This window comes from Meleagris gallopavo, chromosome 2 (assembly GCF_905368555.1).
Source record: "Meleagris gallopavo chromosome 2, MGAL_WU_HG_1.1, whole genome shotgun sequence".
Classification (NCBI taxonomy): domain Eukaryota; kingdom Metazoa; phylum Chordata; class Aves; order Galliformes; family Phasianidae; genus Meleagris; species Meleagris gallopavo.
Window position 1 is genome coordinate 77,741,138 of NC_139405.1, and position 23,291 is coordinate 77,764,428.

A 23,291-nucleotide genomic window follows, 5' to 3' on the forward strand; every position below is an offset into this window, starting at 1 on the left:
TGCTGTGTAGCAACATCCATAATTTGTGTGCTACCTGAGTGCTACCTGAGTGCTACCAGAGCAGAGGGGAAACATATCTCAAATAGCAGTGAAGTTTGAATGCTTTTCCTATAAGGCATCTCCTACAGCAACTTTTGGAGATAATGCTGCATCCAATGCACTGGTAGTTTGACCCACAGAATATTTTGGTAGCTGCTATGTCTTCTCATGCCATTGTCACTGTAGGGTTTGTTTTCCTTTACTCTTTTGCCCTTTAACAGAATTCCCCTAATGAATTTTAGTTTGCCACTTCCTCTCTGTGTGTATGACGCACTTCTTTAAATGTGCACTCTGTCATGAGAAATACCCAGCAACAGTTCTGTGTGTTTCAAAACCAAGCCAGATCCCAAACAAAACCGACACATGGTTGTGCATGATCCTTATTGTGGATGAAGGACAAGAGAGCAAACACTACAAAGTACTCATAAAAGTCATTTGAATGCCATAGTAACATACCTGTGAGAACAATTTTTTGTCTTTTTTCATTCTTCTCCCAAGCTTAAGATTCCTGTTTTAAATGAAAATAACATAGTCTAGTGTTTTTTTTCTAGAAGCATATGAAATGTTCTTAAAAAATTCTTACTCCACTGTGGTAAGTGAACAACCTTACATGTGTTATTGAAAAAATAGTTGATAGCTTTTCCTAGAGATGTATATCACAACATTACAGCAACAGCTTGACTCCAGAAGGAACCAGAAACACAAGGACCCTAGTTAGCATCTTTGCAGATTGCACTTTGTAAATACATGAATCAACAAGTCATTATACAGCGTGCCCTGGAACAAAGGTTAATTTACAGCTTTAGGCAACATTCATTCATTCAGAGAAGGACAACTCCATCAGGCTGACACTGCTTTGATTCACAAAGCAGTCAATATCAAACCTTTAGGAAAATTACAGAGACGAGATATTCTTAGGGATGTGAGAATCTCAGCAGAGATGACAGTTTCTATGAAAAGCTTGCTGGGAGTCCTATCTCCTTTTCTCAGAAGAGGTTTGTGACAGTATATAAATAAATATGTAATTGGGTATGAGTCAGCTAGTCCTGAAATTATGAGTGCCAGTGTTGGGATAATGAAATCTGTCAAAAATTTCCTTGAATAAAAACAAGCTTAAATTCTTTGTCCCTCAAATGAAAAATTCTTTGTCCCTCAAATGAATTTCTTAGATGCTTTATTGAAGCAAGTTTGGAACACAGCGACAAGGACAAGACTATTTTCTGGCATATACCAGAGTAAAAGAAGTACTATTTTAGCTTTCTTGTTTAAGTGAGGGACGAGGAAGACACAATTGTTCTTAGATTACTGTTGCTAGAGGCAAGTGTCTACAGACTGAGTAAGTAAAAAAGGAGCAAAGCGAGAGTTGAGAGGCAGCCAAAAATGAAACCATTTTTCAAGAGCAGGAGGATGGTGTCCCGAGATTGAAAAGCACTGTCACAGTCTCGATTCAAAAAGAGAAGTGCTGGCTGGAGTTTTCATTCACACAGCAAGCAGAAACACAGTTTTGTCACTGTGACTAAGGCAGTAGGGACTGTGTATGGCTACTGCTTACCTGGGAATCTGAAGGATAATCAGAATGATCTGCTATGCCTGTATTGTTTATTTTTCCAAAGTGGGTAGGACAAAGAGTGTTAGAGGACATAAAAGTCACCCCTGGAAAAATCTTTTTTAGACTACTGAAAACAACTAATCATTCATGGAGATCCTTCTTTTTATTGGCTACAAATTTTGCAGCTGCTTTCTGGCAGTTTATGTCAAATAAAGAATGGTAAAAGCTCTTTTAGTTGCTGTTTCCAGCATACACTAGTAGTTATAAAATAAGAATAGGAATAGGAAGAATAAGAATAGGAAGAGTTGCCTTATACCACAAGAAAAATTAACCACATTAAAAAGATTTTGTTCTCAGGATCCAATTAAACTCAGTGAGGAAGGCCAGAAGTAATTTTAAGCTCTGATTATGTAATGTCCCCTTCTACCTCATCATAAAATCTCATCTTTCTGTCTTGCAACAATGTCAGGGAGCCTGAACTCATCCAGCTACTTTCAAAGCAAAAAAGAATCACATTCAATGAATGGTACCAGTCATAACGCTACTGAGTGAAGAAGCAGTCTGACTTGAGTGATTATGTTTATGTAAGTTTTGGATTTCTTACTAAGTTTCCAGTTACTATGGAACTGTCAACACCTGTCAAAAAATGCTCAGGGTGTCACAATCATTCTATCTCACAAATGTCAAGAGTTTCAGAGTACAGAACTGGACAAACCCAATGCTTTCCTCTCCTGTTTGCCAAAGATTGGCCTTTATAGATATGAGCCAAAATTAAATAGTACAGACATCTAGGAGTAAAGGAGGATTTCAGTTAAGGTTTTCTTTCCCTCTGTCAAAATAATTGGATCTTTCTGTAGAGTATGTTTGTATTGTCTCCCTTTATGAGTGCGATTTTTAAAACAGTTTACCTGCCTCAGGAGCTGACTCAAGCTCTTTATTTCCATTCTGTCAAGGTATAAATCCATCCTGTTCTCATTAGGGAGTAAGCAATTGTACTTACTGTAGGCAATATGTTTGTCACATACTTCATATCAAAATCATCTGTTATAGGCAATGTATACTGAGGCTGATCTTCCATCTGTGATAATTTTTCATTCAGGAATTCCCTGAGATAAAAATAAATAAATAAATAAATAAAATAAGGATTTTAACAAAAATATGTATCAACAACATATCCAACATACATTGTTTAAGCATATTTACTGTATATCAGAAAGCAGGCATGTGAGGCAATTGTGTTGTCTGTTTTTAGATGTGCTGTTGTGATGGATTCTGCAACACAGAATCAACAGCAAAAACTTAAGCTAGGCAATTGAACAGCAGAAGTTCAAACAGAATTCAGATTTGAACCTTTATTCCTGGTCTCATGCAAGGATACCATACAAGTCAAATGTAAAAAACACATAGGTAGAGAGGGAGATTTGTGAAGTATTGAATTTGTTTCTACTTATTTCTACATATATAAGTAATTCATTTAAATTATTTATAGTGTCTAAAGTGTAAATGCGTTTGAAACATTCTCATTTTCCCAAGGTTCTCCAATTATACTGAATTCATTCCAGACGTCATGTGCAAACGTTTTTATCCACACGCTGGAAACATTTGCTTATTTGTAGCATTCATATTTCATAACAAATGGTTGTGAAGAAAAATTCCATTCTAGTGAATTGTGGAAATGGACTTTACTGAGAAGTCCTTGTGAAAATGAAGAATATCTTCTTATTTCAGTAAAGCTGACAAATGTGCCAAACACGGGACTGTTAGCAGGGATGGTGCCTATGTCTGAACAGTGGTGTAGATGGACACTGGTGGTACTCTCAGTATCATCTTTTCATAATAGAGCCTGGAAACATACTGAAATGTACTGCAGCTCCTCAGTTTCATATCAGTGTTTCATTCCATAGGCAACCATTTCAGATTAAGGGAAGGTGTATGGCCAAACTTGGAGTCAAGGTTTGCATGGGAGACCAGGACCATAGGATATGCTGTATCCTGCTAGCACGGCTCCTACAATAGACTGTAGGCTCTATTAGATTTATTAGGTATCTTTTTGCTTTGTAGATTCTGCTTGCCCACAGGTAAAGCAGGAATAGTGAAAAAAAAAAAAAAAAAAAAAAAAGAAAGAAAAAAAAGAAGTGTGTTTTAAAGAAAATGCATTGATCATGAGCTAGGTGAAAATATTAAGTTCTTTAAGGTGATCTTATTAACTGCATAAGTGTTGCATTGTGTGAGGTTTCTTCATTTATATTCTGCAAAAGACTGATGCCATTAGCACTTGCTGTTCAGATAAATGGCATATGCCAATCAACTTTAACTCTTGGAAAATTAGTATATATGGTTTTATGAATATGAGGCATTTTTAATATACATTTGTTACAGAAAAAGCTTTTCATCTATCTTGTTTGCATAAACATGCTTTTGTACATGAACCAGCCTCAAGGGTTAAAATGCCATAAATCCTTTGGCAGTCTGGGAAACTGTTTCAGTAGAAATACTTGTAACAAGTAATATTTGTGTTACATCTATACTTGGCAAGGGAGTGGCCAAAGAAAATTTCCCTCCTAGGACACAACCTGTGCAATCATTTTCTGCTGTATCATTCTGAGGACAGGTAGGGTGACACAGATAAAAAACTTCTGACAATTTTGACATCTTCTAGAATTTATTGCTACAGAATATTAAATACACAATGTGTGCAGCTGAGAAGTTTGTTTCCTCAAGAAGGCCTCAAGCTTTAAAAAAATACAATAATTTTGCTTTCCATTTAGGTAGATATATACTGCCCTACTAAGTTCAGTTTACCTTGGAGGACATGTGCTGAGCTCTGTGGCTGTGGTTCATGAATGTTGGCAGTAAACTGATCAGAGTAGACTCTTTTAGAGATATACCTCCATTTTGCGGCAGAAGACTAAGCATTGCACTACAGCCTGGGAGAGCTCCTGTCTGGGACTACACTGCTGGGGTTAGCATCAGTGATAAAACAGTTATTTACAAAATTCCCCTTTTGGCCTTAATTTATTAGCTAACTAAGCAAAAGAGGACTGATAATCTGTGGACAAGCAGGGGAAAAAAATCTAAACATGCGTATTTGTTTTAGCCTACACTTTTCTTTACCAATTCCTATTTGGAAAATGTAGGTCATCACCAGTAAAGTGCATTTTCTTCATACCTAAGTTTTAGGGTGCATAGCTATTTGAAAATGGAAGTATTTTAGACTTGTGCCTGCAGAAGTCTGTATTTTTTTAAAGACAGATGTGTAGGGATAATATAAAATACATTCAAGCATTTCCTTGCGTGTTTTTAAAGTATCGTCACCAAGGTTTGACTCAACAGCATTCTGCTTTATCTTAAGGCGTCCCTTGTTCATTGCTGTCTTTCCCACAGGGATCACTTCAAGTGTATAAGTTTTATCCTGTTAAGGCTTTCCAGTTTAGACTTTTCTCAGCATGATGTTACAGACTGGTTCTGCCCCTGAGGGGTTTTTACAGAGCCCTGTAAGGACTTTCTGAGTGATGGCCTTGAAATGGTAAAATCTAGTGCATTGAGACTCCAGGACAACCTGTTTTTCCTTTTGAAAATTATTCAAACAAGAAGAAATGGCAATAGATGCCTGTGACATGCTGATAAAAGTGACTAAAGGATTACCTGACTCCTGCTGAAGTTGTCAGAAAGGAAAGCCTGACTGATCTATAAATACACGGAAGAGAGCAAGCTATTATCTAGCAAGCACTAAGCACAATACACCGTTCTGGCTGACATGCAACTTAGTTATGACAACAACTCCCCACCCTGGTATTCCAGTAAACTTCATAGGCTAAATGGGAAAACAGCAAGAAAATCTGCTAAGGAAAAGAAAAATAGAAGCAGAGATTGAAAGTGAAATTTTTGTGAGTTTAAATTCTCTTAATGTAGTCAGCCAAACTTGGTTTTCCAGCTGAGGTACCAGATTTTCAAATGGTTTGTTACCTACACAGATGATATAAATACTGATACTGAAGTATATTGGCAGGTCAAGCAGCCTTTTCTCTTTCTATTAGAATGATATACTGAAATGGGTTTTTAAGGTAGGAATTTCACCCGCTGGAAAGATAATTATGGATGACCTAGACTACACTGCCTTTAGGGCATAGATTAGGTCTTCCACTTTTGCAGAGCTTTGATGACCCTTGTAGCAATGTAGAAATAGACAATATTTTGTGATCTGTGAACTAAATTCTGGAAATACGTGACATCCTGCTAACAGGACATACCTATCTGATTTTGGATTTTTGTAGTGCATGCAGAGCTGAGAAGGAATTAGAAAAACATGCAGAAGTCACCTTCTGATATGAAATATCCATTTGATTTGGATGTAGTTTTATTTTAAAAACACCACACTAAGAAAAGAATTATTTACCTGCCACAAAAGGCGTTCTAAGAAGATCTCTGCATTTGGCAGGTGTAATAGTTGTATTATCTATGGTAAGGCTTGCTTGATGTTTCTCACCATCAAACTCTTTTTAACCTTGCTTTTAAAGTTGCTTTTAATCTTTCTGAGTTAGGACTTAAGTTTTCCATGCCATACCTTTGCCTCAGGTTGTGTTTCATATTTTATGATTGGAAATAAATCAGCTGTGTCTGAAAGTAACACAATAGTTTTAGTGTTTCCTTTTGTAAATCCTTACAGTTCTATACTTCGATAACAAGGCTTAAAAGTTGTCTTTGGAATACACCTCATAAATATCTGCCCTAATCCACCTCCGAAATATTTCATTTATACACAGCTAGGAGACTTTGTAGATCTCAGCAGCCTGTCCCTACTCATCATAATCAGCCTCCTCCTAGTGCCACATTTTGCATGTGCAATTTCACTACAACAGTTGGGCATATTCCCTGGGTCTGGTGCATGAAAGTCACTCCTCTTGAAAATAATGCCTCATGTGAGGTCTGGTCATAAGATGTTGGTCCCAGTTTTGTTACTGGAACTGAAAATAAAAGCATCTCAACTTTACCACTGTTACTCACACACTGTAGAAGAAGAATGTGTTTAGTGTGAGCAAAAAGAGGGGAAAAAGCTAGACTGTGGAGGAAAGAAGCAAGAAGAATCAACAGAAGAGCCCCAAAAGGAGTTTCCTTCCAAGGAGTTATAAGCATAGAACACATTAATGAATGCAGCACAGTAGCCAAGTGACGATAGGAGTTAAACAGAAAAATGATTGTGTGTATCCATGTAGTGAAAGACCGTATTGCCTGATTAAGTTTGCCCAGGCAATTTTCATTCTGGCCTTTTTTGACCTCTGAATGCTTGGCTTTGAACTAAAGATTTCTTCAAGCTCTTGTAACATATAATGTGTCATATACAAATGATGTCTTTGTTTTAAGTTTGTCACTTCACTGCTTCTTCCTCTTCACTGAAGAAAAACAAAAGTCACAAAAGAAGATCAACAGCAAAGAAACATGTAGTGGTAAAAAGTACTTTGCGCAAAAATTTGAATTGGCAATTGGAATCTGTTATCTGATAAAGAAATAGGCACTTTTAATATGAAAAAGAAGACAGCTGTACTCTTCATCAAACCCTTCCTCTCTAATATGCAGAAGCAATTGCACATTTTCTCCACAATAAACAGAGAGCTGGCTAACTTCAAGCTTTCTACAGAGCACAAGAAGTGGACTTTCAGAATTATTTATTTATGAAAAACACAAGAAACAAACCCTGGAAATTCTGCTTAACAAGCCAACCAGTAAGCACAGAAAGAAAAAAAATAATAATTGAAATCACAAGATTGAATAAGGATTGAAACAGCTGTGAAATGAAGTGAACTTCTGAAGCAGTAATATTGATCTTGCATCAATACTCTTTTTGCCTGTATTTTTGCCACTTCTTTCAACTGCTGGTGGAAATATGATACAATTCCCCTGCCCCTTCAGCAGGGGAGTAAGCTGTTACTATTATTCATTTGCTAATAATTCAAAGAAAGTTTAAGTTAATTTATAATTAAAACTCAAACTAATCTGATATATGCTGGTGCAGAATTATGTTTAGAAGAAAGAAAATTTTTTTTGTGCTGTTTGTTTACTTCTTTTACTTTTTAGCCTGTTTTTCAGAGAGAAAACAAAACCACCACAAAACAACCACTAAAAAAGTACTCAACAGCTGCTTTATAACTGGAGATGTTTCTGATCCCAAAAATCTGGCTTGCTTGCCACATCTGTATAGTGAGGGGCCTTCAGATATGAAAGAAGTAGTGGCTGCCTGTTGCAAGAGGTTGTGCTTTGCAGATGGACAGGCAAACACAGCAGACAGAAGATGTCGCATTCTGGAGACCAGAAAATACTTCCTAAATACCTTCTTCTTCAGTGTCTGGACCCTGTTTTTTCTGATTTATTTATTTATTTATTTTTCCTGAGAAGAGTTTTTAGTAAAAGAATGGAGGCTGGGTTTGCTGTCAGAAGGCACAGACCTGGCTGTGACACTCCATTACCACCTCCCCTTGCCCTCTCCGTATTTCTCACCTCTATTTGTGCAAGCTAACAGTCTCCTTGAGCTAAGTTTCCAGATTTTATTTCCACATGTATACATGTGTTTACCTGCGTCTGCACAATTTGTGGCTTCCAGTCCCGTGTTCACCTAGCCTACAATTTCTTGAGTTTTACACTGCAGAAGTGTACAACTGCTGCTATGACTCAGATTAGAGTTCTTTACTTTTTGAATTGTCTGACAGAAAATCCTTTGATCCACCCTTAGTTTTCTAGTTTTTTTTCTTGCTAATCCCACAGCCAGTTTGTTTTTTAGTAGCTCTTACTTTGTTGTCCATTAGCAATCTGTTAAACTTCTAAGTGTTTTTTCTTTAGAGAGGCTTGCATTTGAAGACTTCCCCATTTGAACAGTGGCCACACCACAAGCAGATGGATACTGAGTGTGTCTCACTGGCTTAGAGCAGTCCCAAAGTCTTATATCTCTTCAGCTCCCAAACAAAAAAAAAAGTCAAGATATTATTTTTACTGCCAAATAAGTGTTTAGGGAAAATATCCAATCTGAGTTCATGTATTATGCTTGAACACTTTCCTTGCAGGCAGAGCCACAAACATGACTTAACAACCTTAAGGACTTCTACACCTGTCTAGACCAAGAAGAGGAAGAAATTTTCATTGAACAAAGAATGTGGCAGGAAAACCACAGAGACATCTGACTTCCAGGCAGACTGTTATATTTCAGATGCTCCTCTGCTTACACATATATAAGCTATCTATCCTACTTTCTCTAGTAGAGACAATTTGAGATTCTGGGTCACCTCTCATTAATGAAGTGATCCTATAATTTCTTGATCAAAAGTAATAGATCATCTGCAAAAACAGCTGCTGGAAAGACATTGGAAAGTAGCTAGAAATAGAGAAGAAAGCACCTAGTTGGTCTGTCCTTTAACCCATCTTACATTCCTTGGGGACCCAGAATTCATATGATTGAACTTTGTCAGGCTGTATGCTCTGGAGACAAGGTGCAGAAATTCCAGCACAGAGTGTACTGTATGGGGACTAGATGTACAGAATTCTCTGCACTAGGAGAAATACCTTTTTATTCTCAAAGAAAAATTATTCCAAGGAATCATTTCTGCAGTATTTTAGGCTTCATGTCATAAAATGTAGCACAAAAGTATTGGAAAAATATATAACATTTTTATATTTATTTTTGGAATGACAAACTCAGCGTTGCTGAAAAGAGATTTTTAAAGTTCCTTTTTAATTACTTGTGCTCTGACTTGTGCCCTGCTGCTGGCTTTTCAAGTCCAGTTTTCTAGAAAGTCTTGCTTAATAACATCACATTTGGACAGGAATACTTTGATTTACAAACCCTTAGAGCTCCAGTGTTGTAAACATGTTCCAGCTCTTAAGCGGAAAATGAGCAGCTACGTTCTACTTAGTATCTATAAATCCATATGTATTCTAAGAAGCATTTTCCAGTGTTGTTCTGGGAGCAAAGTGCCCTGCAGGGCTTTTCTGAAAGCTGGTTACTGAAAGATGATCAAGCATGTTCGCTGTACAGGATATGTCTGGGATTTTTAAGTGACCTGAAAAGCAGAGGTTTGGCTTTTTTTTTTCTTTCTGTAGTCAGGCAGCTCCAACAGGGTTTTAGAAAATTTCCCATCCTTCTAGTTGATAGAATAAAAAATGTTACATGCTAGAGTTTTATATAAATATTTTATTGCTCATTGTTAATTTTCCTGACAACGCACACATTGGAAAAACAAATACAGTACTCTTATTCTTTTTCTACAGTAACAACACAGATGCTTACTGGAAGTGGAGAGTTTGGTCCCTATTGTTTTAGGTTAATGTGGAGCTGGGAGTGCAATAGAATAATAGAAACAGAATGGTTTGGATTCAAAGGGTCCAATAGAAACCAGTGTAATTGCTCCCCCAAAGCAACTGAATGCCAAAAGATAAATCCTGTTAGAAAACACAAAATGGATCCAGAGCTGTAGAAAGAGACCTGCATAGATATGTACTGGGAGTTGATATATACCTGGAAAAGGTCTGCAATGCTCTGACTGGAGTAATAGAATATCCAAGAGAACAACTGCATATGATACGTATTGAAAAGTATGGAAAAATTAATGATTCGTTTATTTTTGTTTCCATGGAAGCATGCAGAGTGAGCTGCATGGAACCATAATGGGACATAAGGTGAAATTTAATGAAAGCTTAGTACTTTGGAGGATTCCACACTTTCTTTGTGCATTCTATTACAGTTCTTTGTTATGCTGCTGTTCAAATGATTGGGAAAGGCTTTATTTTGTTATTTTTATAAATGTTTCTGTAACTATGTATTTACATATAAAGTGCTGAAAAATGACATTTTTACTGACTTAAAATATGCCTGGCTTTTCTTTAATCAAATCCAGCATACCACTCTAGAGAGGGATGCTACAAGAAGGAGTTAAAATCTATTGTGTGGGAGGTGTAGCTTACTTGCCTTCAGATATTTACAAGTTAAGTAAAAGCTTGTTAACCTTTGCTCCTTTTATAGGGTAATTAATCTTTCTTTTTTAAATGCTCAGCCTTTGTGAGGAGAAAGCTCATGATTTCCTGCAGCTGTTTCCTCAAATAAACCTCTACATTAATTCTTCCTCTACTTTCACCTATTTCATATTTGTTTTGCAAGAGTACGCAGGTAAGAATGTTTGGGAAATCTGTTTGTGGAAATAAGAGCTAGATATCAGAGAGCTAAAATCCAGCAATGCAGTCATTGTATTCTATCATAATAAATGCATTCAGTTTAAATGGTCGATATAAATCTGTCCTATAAATTCAATCTGAAAAGTGTAAAAAACAATGTACTTTTTTAGCAAATTATTTCAAATAAGGACTTTGATATTTTTCCCCTTGAAAAGATAAAATTTTCATTTAGGAGTGAATTCTATTGTCTACAGCAACTTTTCCAAGACTGATGGATTATTAATTAATTTAAAAAAATTGAAAGGACATAAAAATCACTCTGACATGTTTTTCTCTTAACGTTCTACATGTTTAAGCCTACAAATAGAATATTTTATGAGGTGAATATCATTTTCACGTTAGCTGAGTATATATTCTACTTCTATGCCGGTCACTCTGAATGTAATGTCTCCTATTTATTTCCATGAACACTGCTGAGAAGAGTACTATAACACTGTTTGATAGAGAAAATTGTCAGCTACAAAACATTATTTTTCAATATAGTCACCATCATTAGCTGTGCATTTTCGTCATATTGACGGGAAAGTTCAACCTCTACTGACATACCACCATCATTTGACTCTTAAGTTGTGGGCTAATATAATAAAATAGGAGGCATTACTTTTGGATCAGCCTTGTACTATTAACAAGAATGCTACAAGGCTGTGTAGATTCACACCTTTACTTTCTGTCCTGAAGGTTTCTCAACTTATGCTGGTATTTCTTCTTTGGAATCACAGCATAAAATTTCCAACAGAAGAAAGTAGTCAGTGGGATGGCCACTCTCCAGGTTGCTGCTAATATCGTCTATGCTACCTCAAATATTGTAAGAATATTTTTGTAAAACTGATTTCACCAAATTAAGTCAAATATTTTAAAAGGTCCACAGTGACTTGATTGATGTCATAAAATCCCATTCAAAGAGAGGACCTATATTAAAACATCTAGGAGTTATTTCCAGTAGTTTATTGAGTGAAGATTTGAGTTCATTAGAATATTTTTACTACACATGAATAACTTCATTCTTAAACACTAACAGCTGTACAAATGTAAAGGTCGAACTTGTAAAGTATTTCACTCTCTGAATACTTATTTAGCTTCTTTTACTAAAGGTAATATTACGTATTCTGATCACTACTCCAGTAGTTTTGCTTCCGAGAAAGCTAAAACCCTTCTGAGGAAATAATTATATAAAATCATAAATATTACTCATTTTACTTTCTTTTTAGTTCTATTTTTGTCACCTGCTCATCTTATTGCTTTGTTTATTTCTTCATTCTCAAATTTAACACTATTTATCACTACTTTAAAAATATTTACAGCATTAATTGATCTCTAAATCAACTTTTTAATATTATCAATTTATTTTATGTTAAATCACTTAAGATTTTGGTAACATTGCCTTGGATTTCTCAATCTTGTCTTGCATATCCTGATTTTCCTTTCTCTGTGAAGATAACATTTCTTTTGTCTGTACTTTCCATACTGTGGTGGTAGATATTTCCCAAAGGAGAGAAAATAAAAAGAAATACTCCTATGCAAATAATAGCACAAATAAGTAAATAAAGTGAAATTTTCGCTGGTCTTTTCTCTGCCTTTTCAGTTAACTGTGTTTTTCTTCTCATGTTTGGTATCACGATTATACATGAAGGCTGTTCTTTGTCAAATTTTTGTAGCATGAGATGCTTTGAGAAAGTGAAGATTGCTGTGATTATTAATGGAAAACAGTTTTCACACTGTACCGGATTATATCACTCACATCAGAATGTGTTGGTCACTTGCACTGGGAGGGGGCATAGAGAACGCCACAAAATGCTTCTGGTCAGCTTTGCTGTAATTATCAACAATTTAGAGAGTTCATATTAAATAGTTTTGATGGCTCTTTACATATTCAAATATTTAAAGACAACAAGTGTATCTGAAATTGTTTCTAGGATAATATTCAGGGAATTAGGCTTGTTGGTAGTTTTTCATATAGGAACAACAAAAAAAAAAGCTAAATTCTTGCATAAATTATTAGTTGTGGATTTATTATATTTTGAAGAAAAAAAGTGAGCCATTAAAATAGGTGCCATCTTCATCTTATCATGTTTTGACTATGTGCAACATTAATGCATCAACCTTTCTACTTGTAATTTTTTTATTTTACTTTTTAATCTCTGGTATTTTGGTACCAGTATGTTCCTAGAGAATTCCTCAACTATAACGTATCTTCTGTGATGAAAGCACTGGTATGAAAAATATTTAGCCTGAGCTGCCAACACACACCAACACAGTACCAGGAATAGTATGGAACTGAGCTACTTCGCAGTGCCTGTGTATAACACTGTTTACTTGCTAAGTTGTAGGCATACCAGTGTGAGGTGTCTTTCCTTGGAGAACCAGCCCCACTCTTCCCTCTGGCTGCAGCTTTCCTCACCTCAGTGAGCAGGTTGGTGAAGGGAAGCATTTCAATCTGACACCTCCTAAGAAAAGCCAAAGGGGAACAGATGATGGTGGTTTCTCATGGCTCTTTCACACACATTAAGGAATGATGACAGTACAGTGAGCAATGTACTGAAAGTATGTACTATAATATGTTGACATTATTTACATGAACTAATATTTTTCTCTCTAAACTTCCTGTTCCTCTATTCTTTTTCTGTTTCCAGAAAGATAAGATGTGTGATATTAGCTATCTAGAGAGACAGAACAGTTGATACTGAATGGATTTAAGTATCTGTGTCAGAGTAGCTGAACAACTAAGAATCCAGTTATTGATCACATGTATTTGAGCAAAGTACTACAGTGTGACTCTTGAGCCTCTCTTCATTCATTCATTTGCTACTGCTCTGTTTTACAGGAGGCTGCCAATGTTCTGCATTTAGCTTTGCAATAATTGGAATCTAATCACATAGACTTTCTAACAAACAAGGATTCTAACTGGAAATCTGGCTAGTATCTTGCTCCCTTGTTATTATAGTAAATTTGCAATTAATATATAGAATTAGTGGGCATAATTACAGTGGTAGAAATTGCCAGCCAAAAGTCAGGAACTACAGTCCATGTAGTTTTGCTGTGCTCAGCAAGGGCAGTTTATGCATAGCTGACTGCTATGGAGATAGCTGCTTTATCTAATCTTGGCAGCAAAGTTATTCAGAGGGCAGTGCTGAGTTTATGCACCATCCCAGGAGATCTGGTTTGGTGACTCTGAAGGTTATTTATTTGTTCCTTGCTGGCAGAGATTTCTGGGTTTTTGTTTTTGTTTTTGTTTTCCTTTTACAATGACCATAAAGCTGAGCAGTACGAGATAATGGTCATTTCTTCTAAATGACAGCTTTTTTTGATCTGTCTTTCTGACCCTTGTGGAGACTTCCTTGGATGTATCTGCCCTTCCCAAGGAGCTCGCTCACCACAGGAGAACAAGCAAGGCAATAGCAGGCTCAGTACAGTACTCCAGAGGCAATTATTCATTGCATCAGGTCTGTCCTTGTGCATGGAGAATACTGACTGCAGAAGAATATCAACATTTTAAGATACTGGAATTTGCAATGTGAAATACTAAAGAGACAGACTATTTTAAATCCTTGAGTGTAATGGCATATTTTCTGCTCGTGCTCACATGGTTTTATTTTCAGTGCCAGTTATGCACATTTGATCATAGGTAAAAAACTCTGTGATTTTTTAATTGACAATTACTGTTTTTATACTCTTAACATGCAGAGGCTTGCAGTAAACAACAGGTCGGATAGGGCCAGTGAAAACTAATGATTGCTGCATTAATGGTGAGATGTGCCTGTTGGTTGAAAAAGATAAGTTTAGTGCAGCCTACAAAGCCCTGAACCCAGATTCATGGCATCTTGCCTGGAGAGTGAAATCTAGTCCAACAGTAAATCACCAGAATTTGTTCTATTTGACTGCATTAAAGCAACAGCCTTAAAAGCTAGGACCACCAACTAGGTTGATTTTATTGCATATCTGCTGTAACCAAATCACTGCAGCTTTTTAAGAGTCAAATGTTACTGAGATGACTGAGAATATTATTTAGCGAGTAGAGGATTGTGCTGCTCATCCCCCAACAATCTGATATACTTAATTTTCAGTGCACTCCTGTCTGATTTCCTTCGTGGAAGTTTCACCATACTGAAATCATATATTTTTTTTTACTTTTCAGATACCACAACCTTTCTGTTCTTGCTATGAATATTCTAGCCATCACTTTCATTTACAAAAAACAAACAAAAAAACCATCTTTGAGATAAAGCATCATTTCAGCTTGCCGTAAAGAAGAGGATAACATTTTAAAGAACAGTTAACTGTATTGCAAAAATTTTCCGTTGTTGGAGCCTAATGCTGCTGGACCAGACACTTTCCTGCTTTTCTGACTCTTAAGAAATATCTTGCTATTACAGCTTGTAATATTTAAAAAAAAAAATTGGTTTGTTTTCTTTATGCAGAAAAGAAGGCAAGACAGCTTTCTTCAAGGAATTCAATTGAATTTCTTAGTATTAAGGATATAGCCAAATTTCTTGGGGGGAGGAAGGGAGGCTGGGAACAGCAAGACTTTGCCTAGAAAATGCTTCACAGCTTAAAAATATAGTCATAAGAGTTTCAATTTGGAAAACCAGTGACCCATCAGCATTTCCACATGTTACTTCTTCATAATTTGGAAATATGCTGGAAGTATAAAATGTTACTGCCTAGGCACCTTTGAACTGTTGCAAGCCACATTATTACCTGAGTAAAAAGGTAACAAAACCCACCTATTTGTATGCAGGAATAGCTACTCTTTTGGATGAGGAGGTTTCTGAAAAGTTATCATAGCCTTACAGATACACAGAGATATTGGGATTATGGGAGAGGTACCTTGACTGATGAACTGGGACTGAAGCAAACAACAAGTATACAAATGATCTGGAATTAATTTTACATGGAATCTTTGATTAATAACAACTCCAACTTAAACACTTAGTTTCTAGCATAATATTGGAATTTGCTTTTGTGTGCGTGTGTGTTGTTACTTTTTTTTTTCCATTTGTTTGATTTTTGATGGGGAAAACATGATATTCTATGAATATCTCCTTTAAAAGACTCCAACTTTTCATTTTACTTGCAGCTTTCTCAAAGGAAAAATGTCTGTCCTACATGGTAATTCCCACACTCCTACAGTGAGCATATAACACAAGGAAGTGTCTCAGAGACAAATACACGAATTCTTGGTAAAAATATCTGAGAAATAATTAAGAACATTGTTTAATTAATTTTGCTGTACACTAATGGTGTGGGAGATTGCAAAGTGTGCAGAAAGACAAGATGAAACTTGGGAATTCTGATCTTTAACAAGCTCATCTAGTTAGTTTTTAGTATTGCTGGAAAGTGAAAGGCTGCTGGCCCTGTGACTGCAGGTTTTTGGTGTATCACACCTCTGGCATCTTTCTCATCTTTACCGAATAAAAATAGAATAAACAGTATTTCTTTGACATTGTGGGCCATTGTGCTTCAGTGCCATCCTACTATAGGGTACCAGTTTAATTTTTGCCTCTTCTCATGAAACAAGTAAACTTTCACATACTTTACAATTAGCTTTTACAGGATTTTTCCCACACTTCCCATTCATTTTTTCTCCATGAGATGTGCACTCAAATCCTTTAAAGATCTTCTGGTATAGGCTACTACTGATCCTTCTCCTTAGGCTGGTGCTGTTAAACATGTCTTGCAGAACCTCAAAACATTTGTATGCAGAGCTGGTTTCTCATAAAAATAAGTCATTGGATAATATTTGCAAATGTATGTCTTTTCTCTTAATAACATGACTTATCTCTAGAAACTGGCATTTGCTTTCTAATGGAGTCTATTTATTTATCAGAGCTGTTAGTACGGTGTCATAAAACTGTGAGATTCCATGGATGATTTGGCAACTCATTCGAGCTAGTTAGTGGGGAGTTTTTAGCCACTACCAAGTATGATGCAATGTGGACACTTCTAGGGTTCTAATCCTTGTGGTTGTTTGCTTAGTAAAAAAATTTCTACCAGCTAGACTGATTGCTTTTTCATGCCTTAAATCAAACATACCTGGAGGCCTCAAGATGAGAAAAACAAATATTTGAACAACACTGTTTGCAGGGTTCTCCTTAGTTGGGTTCCTTTCTGACACTTTCATTTTCCTGCCTGGGCACTTTTCAGAAACTTAAAAGGGATACACAGAGATCAATGATACCTGAAAGCTATATGAGAGAGCCTATTAGTCAGTGCTTGAGAGATGTAAGAGGAGATTATGAGCATGAACAGGATACCCTTTCAAAGAACAAAAATAGAAATAAAGTGTGAGGGCAAAAATTTGCGCAATGTATAATAAAAAGGTTTAACAATCAGTTCCTATTTATTCCCTGGTTTGAGAAAAAATCTGGTCTTACAGAAAGCACTTTAAATTGTATTTTCACTGAAATTAAGAAAGGTAAAACTCTCACTCTCAGTCTCACCATAGATAGTGAGGAAAAGCATTTATATACAGTGGGAAAAAAGAAGCAGGCATAATTTCATTGTTGCATTTTTGCTGTTATTGTTAACTGGATGGCATTTTTACTGGAACACAAATGCAGAAGGTATCTCTTTGGGCCATTGGGTCTAGACCTGTGCTGTTGCAGACCATATCAATATGCGTATAATACCCTCTACAGGTAAGTGAGAGAAATCAATCAAAAAAGCTACAAGAAGTCTTTTGTTTCTTAGTTCGTTTTTCTCAAAATTTAATTTCTGAAATGATTAGAGAGCCTTTATCTAATTTCCAGGCTAAATTTCTCTTTATCTTTTCTTACTAGAGAGCCATACTCCCCACTATATATACTGTAAAAGGATTAAATTGACAGAGGGATATTGTTACAATTTGCGAATCCAGTTAAATTCTCCAGAGCAGGGAAATAGTGTGCCAATACAAATATTTGCACTGTACTAAAAATTAATGTATGTGGAAGAACATAAATTGAGTAATTCAGTGTGAGCTTTTAAGACTTCCACATGATTTTTATGTCTCACTTGAAGAACACAAAAAGATACGTCAGTAGAGATCTCTGACAATGCAACCAGACACATTGCTCCCAAGCTGTAGATTATATTTAAGAGGTCATAGTGAGAGAAATCTTTTTCTTTTCCTGTTACATTATTTTCATTCATAAAAAGCCTATATAAATCTACTAGCTCTAAAGAGGCTATCAAATGAACTGTAAATAGTTTTGAAGAGCTGTATGCATGTAATCACATTTATACATATGAGTGTTCACCTTGTGATATCAGAATGGCCAAATCCTGCACAGACTCTGCTTCTCTCACCAGCCATGCAGGAACAGAAGATCAAGGAAATTCTCATCTGTGTGACAGACACTTCTGTAGACTTAAAGGGAACCCAAATCTATTTCTGGAAGAGGCACCATAGTCCCCAGTACAGGCTAGGCTTTCTGTAAGGGCTTCCTCAAAGCTTCCTTTCCTACTTCAAGGAAAATGTGTCATGGAATATGGTGTCACTCTACTGCTCTCATGCTGTCCAGAGGCAAATGAGGCATTGCACTACTGTTTCTACCAAGGCAAAAAAAAATACACTGAGGAATATTGCAGAAAATGGATCCTTGCTCTACAGAAAACTGACAGGCAGAAGGGAAGACAGGTGACAGCTTTGAATTAATTTCTGCCACACGTGGAAGCAGGCTGCAGGTTATTATATATTTCACATTTGCATGTGGCAACAAATGTGCTGCATATATGGAAAGTATATACGAAATAATTTCTCAGGTAACTGGGTGATCTGGTCACTGAGCCTATGTCATACATTTTAAACATTTTCCTACTTTGTACTAGTTCTTATCTATTTTTATGTCATTAAGATATCCCAAGAGTGCCCCACCTTTTGTAGATAGTCATATTTGTCTGACAACATAGTACAGAGTATCCCAGCCACAGACTGTGTGCTGCAGTGCAGGATGAATTCCTGAAGAAGGAGAATTTCCATACATGTGAGAATTATATTCTGTAAGGCAACCTGTGTTGTTAAGGTCTGCAAAGCACATTTGTCTCTTGGGAATCCTTGCTCATTCTTGTTATTTCCAGATCTGAATTTAGGAAATTTAGAAGTTTAAAGCCACAGCAATTTGTCACCACAAAAAGGCTGTGGCAGATCTTAATCCCAACAAATAGGTTATGAAAGCTGGTCTGGTTTTGCTCCAACTCTTTCATTATCACTATCAGTAAAGTTTATGGAACAATTACTGATTCATACCCTGTTCAGTGTCACAGATCTCGACCAGAGGGACTTAACTGATTGTCTCCAAAAAGACTGTGCTATATGAATCTAGAAGCATTTTTGGAAGCTTGATTAAGAAATGGAATAAGCCTGTACATCTTAAGCAGACGCTGCTTTGAAGGAAAGCAGCAAAGCACAAATGTGACTAAAATTTTTCTATCAACCTTCAGGCAAATTCCAGTCAGAAGGACAAGTGCTGCCTTGTCCATACCTCCTCTTTCTCCTCTCTAAAGCGTTCATGCAAGTATAGATTTGTTTATACAGATAGCTACAAAGAGACATATTTACTAAAGCAAGAAAATTCTACTCTACATCTAGAGTAATTATTGTTCTTTGTAATTTTTGTTACCTGCCTTTTCTCTTGCCTATAAAGTTGCTACCATTCATATGAGATGAAAAAGAACAATCCACATGGAGTCAGTTAGAAACAACAAAGAACAGTGAGCAGACAAGTTAATCTTATATGCTTTCCAATATATTATATTTGCTTGGTAATTATTTAGTCAATATCTTGACAAAATCAAGTAGGTCTCTGCATTATTCCCAAACAGAGGAAGGTTTAGTTGTGTTATAAAGACAATGAAAACTTTGATGATAGTGATGAAAAATACAGTTTGACAAAAAACATGCTTATTAAGTTTCTGGTAATTTTATTAATATTTTTCTGTAACAGGGCAAAACAGAAAAAAAACAACAGTATTCACAGCAATCTTAAGGAGGTTTGACAGTCATTGATCTTGTATTAATGCTATGGTAATAGGAACTTCTACAGGGTAAAAATGGTTGCAAAGAGGGAGCTATTGATGCTCATATATAAAGCATAATAGAAAGTCTCATCTCTCTAAGACGTCTATTGTCAGTGATTAAATGTGGAGGGGAAGAGTCAAGCAGATATCTGCCAGTCTATACCGACTTGCACACAGCTATACTTCAGATCTGAAAAATAGTCTGGAAAATGTTTTAACAGAATAGTTAAAAAATAACCAGCTATGATGCAAGCATATCCCTAGCCTAACAATATGAAGGATTTGAAGGATGGACAGTTTGTTGGATAAGGAAATGGTTGGAAGGTTGCAGCCAAAATGTTGTTGTCAATGTCTCTATGTCCAGGTGGAGACTGGCGTCCTCAAGTGCAGCATTTCCAGTCCCTGGAGAGACCAATAGGTCCTATCTGTCCGCTGGAATGCCTGCATTTTATTAAAGTCTATTAGATGTGAAAAAAGCAAGTCACACGAGTACTGTAAATCAGATTATTTCCTCTACACCATTTATTCAGACTTATTTAGAGGACAGTAGGCAGATTTGTGTAGACAAAGCATTCTGTAAAGAAAAAAGCATTGTGTCCTACTTCGGGTCCCTGATTTGAGAGGGACCTGGATGAGGTTGGACTCTATTGAAATAATTTGTTAATATTGTCCTACTCCAATATTGTAGAAATGGGTTGGATTTTGATGGACAGAGTTGCCCCTTTTCCCAGCCTTGTTAGTGCTCTCTGTTCCCCCTTCACTTGTTTCCAGCTGGAAAGAAAGGGAGCAGGAACCCAGTACTGAAACCAGTGCTGTTGATGTTTTTTTAGAATTTCCCCATTTATATTCCTCTGGGTGATTTGGAAGCCCATGACATCTAGTCCACAATTTTGAAGAAAGATATCATTTTGATAATGTAGGTGTGGGGAACGCGGCAAGCAAGTGTGTAATATGTGAAATTCTCTGTCAGTACTAAAGCAACCATAAGCATTTGAAAGTGAATAGCCTCTTTTGAACAGCTGTATGGATGACCTCAAGTGACTAGATATAAAGACGTGCAGTTTGAGGCAAAAAGAATTCCAGGAGCTTGGGATGTTGCAGACAGCTCTGCCTCAATATCTAGATGCTCTTTTGAGCTGACAGTGAGACTGAAGAGGCCTGTAATAAAGAGCTTGACTATTTATATTTGGGCTAACGCTAGCATTCAGAGAGGAGTATTTTTCAGAGGAAATGATCTAATAGCTTCATAGTGATAGAGATATAATATATGTCTTTTTCATTTGGGAATGTGCTAAAATGCTTTGTATGATTCTCTTTGTACTTCATATTTACAGTTACAGGCTGGTGGAAATATTTACACCCAGTGAAAATCGTGGTGTGAGGGGAATTTCTGCCTCATTTTTAAGAGTAACAGCCTTGAACATAATTTTGTGCTTCTGTCTCCAGTGTCCTCTGCTGAACAGAAGGAGACTGCTCAGCTGTAAGTCCTGGCCCCAGAATGCTGAATCTGTAATAAAAAACTATTTGAATCCATGAATAAGAACTGCTTTCTGTTAGTTATCATAACTTCTGAGTGGCCTTGATAAACTGCAGAGAGAGAGTACTGTTTCCAATTTGACATATAAGCATTGTCCTTGCCATAAGGTCTTTGTATCACTAAGCCCTGATTTTGATTGCGTGTTTCCAGATGCTAACATAGGAGAGATATTAATGAAGGATAATGTTAGAAGAAGTTCTGTATACACATAATTCACTACTCTGTCAAATGGTCTCTCTGTAAATATTTTGAATTTTAAGAACCCATATTTAATCCTCTCAAAAATAAAAGATAATATTTAGTTTAACAAAAAGCACATTATATATCTTCTGGAACATTTACTTTTCTGGAACAGATCTTGCCCTTCAGCATGTATCATCTTAGTTCTTTTATTGCAGTCTTTTAGGTTTCAGCAATAACTACACGTTTATTAGAGAATAGTGTCTGAAAATCATTCTCTTGTATATAAGAGTACCTCATGCTTACACTGTAAGACCTTTTGCATTCTAAAGATACGGCACTCTGAACAGTCAAGATAGCCAAGTAAGAAAAAAATTCTGTTAATGTATACTGGAAAAGTAGAGGACAAAGTGAATTGCTTAAGTTCAAGTGAGAAGTCTGTGGGAGAATTTGGAGTTTGCAAGTCCCAGACTAACATCTTAACCACAGATCTGTCTTCTCTGAATATAACTACTGTACAAACATGACTAACCTGTGGATCTTGAACCTTTGTGGTTGTCCAGGTGCGCCTCCTGTGCTGCAGATATATCAACAACTACAGTGGAACAGTACTCATGCAGGACTTGTGAGTTTCTTGTAGGGTTTCAGCCTTAGCTATGTGACAAAGTGTGCTTATAGAAACACCTAGTCTGATAGGATGGCACTACTTGCCCTCCACAACAGCTATTCCGTCAGCCCAGCCTCATCTGGCACTGGGGAGGCGAGACTAGATGCAGAGCCAATCTCATCCAATGCTGATAAAACCATCCATTCTTCATATGAGAGTGATGAGGCACTGAAACAGGTTGCCTGGAAAAGCAGTGGATGCTCCATCTCTGCAAGTGTTCAAGGTCAGGTTGGATATGCCTTTGAGAAAAAACTGATCTAGTAGAAGGTGTCCCTGCCCATGAAAGGGGCTAGAACTAGATGATCCCTAAGCTCCTTTCTAACCCAAACCATTCTGCAATTTGATGATCCTAATACTTACATGCCTAATCCTCAGCCCAGTGTAGAGCTGGTGTACAAGTCATAGGACTAGAAGTATGTACACTTCTGCCCTAGGTACCATAATACATATTCAGTATTACCTATTATAGAAAATATATTTTTTCCATCACTGTGTATATTCTGAGGGAGGTTCCCAGTGGTTCACTATATATCCACCTCTGTTGCTTATTTCTTTGTAGATCCATACCTCGACCCCTTCCTAATTATAAGCTTTCATTGTGCAAGGCTCTTGGATTCCCAGTTATAATTTGACTGTACATTAATTTTGCCTTATGGGAGGATTGTTTCCTTCTCTTTCTTTAACATAGCATTTCTACTAGCAGCTTTTTTCTTACATCACGACTGTTAAACTACCATCCCAGGAGAGTGAACATGAAATAAATGTTTAACCTTGAATTCCTTCAATTCTTCAAGTATCAGTGCTCTTTTCATTCAGCAGCCACAACTGCCATTACTTCTGCCCACAGGGGAGAGAGTAGTGGTGAAGGCACATGGAAAGGGTAGCTTTGCCTGCAGTGTGAGGCTGCAGACTGGTCCGATAACATAACGTCATGGACTCTGTACCACCAGACTGCCCAAAGTGAGTGTGTGCACATGGGTGAATGTTGATAAATCATGATTGGAAATACATGAACAGTCTTGTTTTTCAATTTTATTTTCTTCTCAACTAGTTTCTACTCTGTTTGCGCTGCTGAGATGCTTCAGCTAAGCTTTTAATTGTGAAAGTGTCAG

The 23,291-nt window shown here is 36.7% G+C and overlaps 2 long non-coding RNA genes across 6 annotated transcripts in view; both read left to right on the forward strand.

The window, feature by feature from the left end:
- The window catches only part of LOC146545047 (uncharacterized), a 114,036-nt gene that overhangs the window by 12,034 nt on the left and 78,711 nt on the right, over positions 1–23,291 (forward strand). The window lies entirely within an intron of this gene.
- LOC104909907 (uncharacterized) lies at positions 10,625–17,081 on the forward strand. 3 transcript variants are annotated; one of them, XR_014881507.1, is made up of 4 exons: positions 10,625–10,736; positions 11,480–11,606; positions 13,123–13,211; positions 14,934–17,081. It is a non-coding gene; the product is annotated as an uncharacterized LOC104909907 (long non-coding RNA). The 3 variants fall into 3 exon arrangements; XR_014881508.1 differs by lacking the exon at positions 13,123–13,211; XR_792675.3 differs by lacking the exon at positions 11,480–11,606 and having other exon boundaries at positions 10,626–10,736.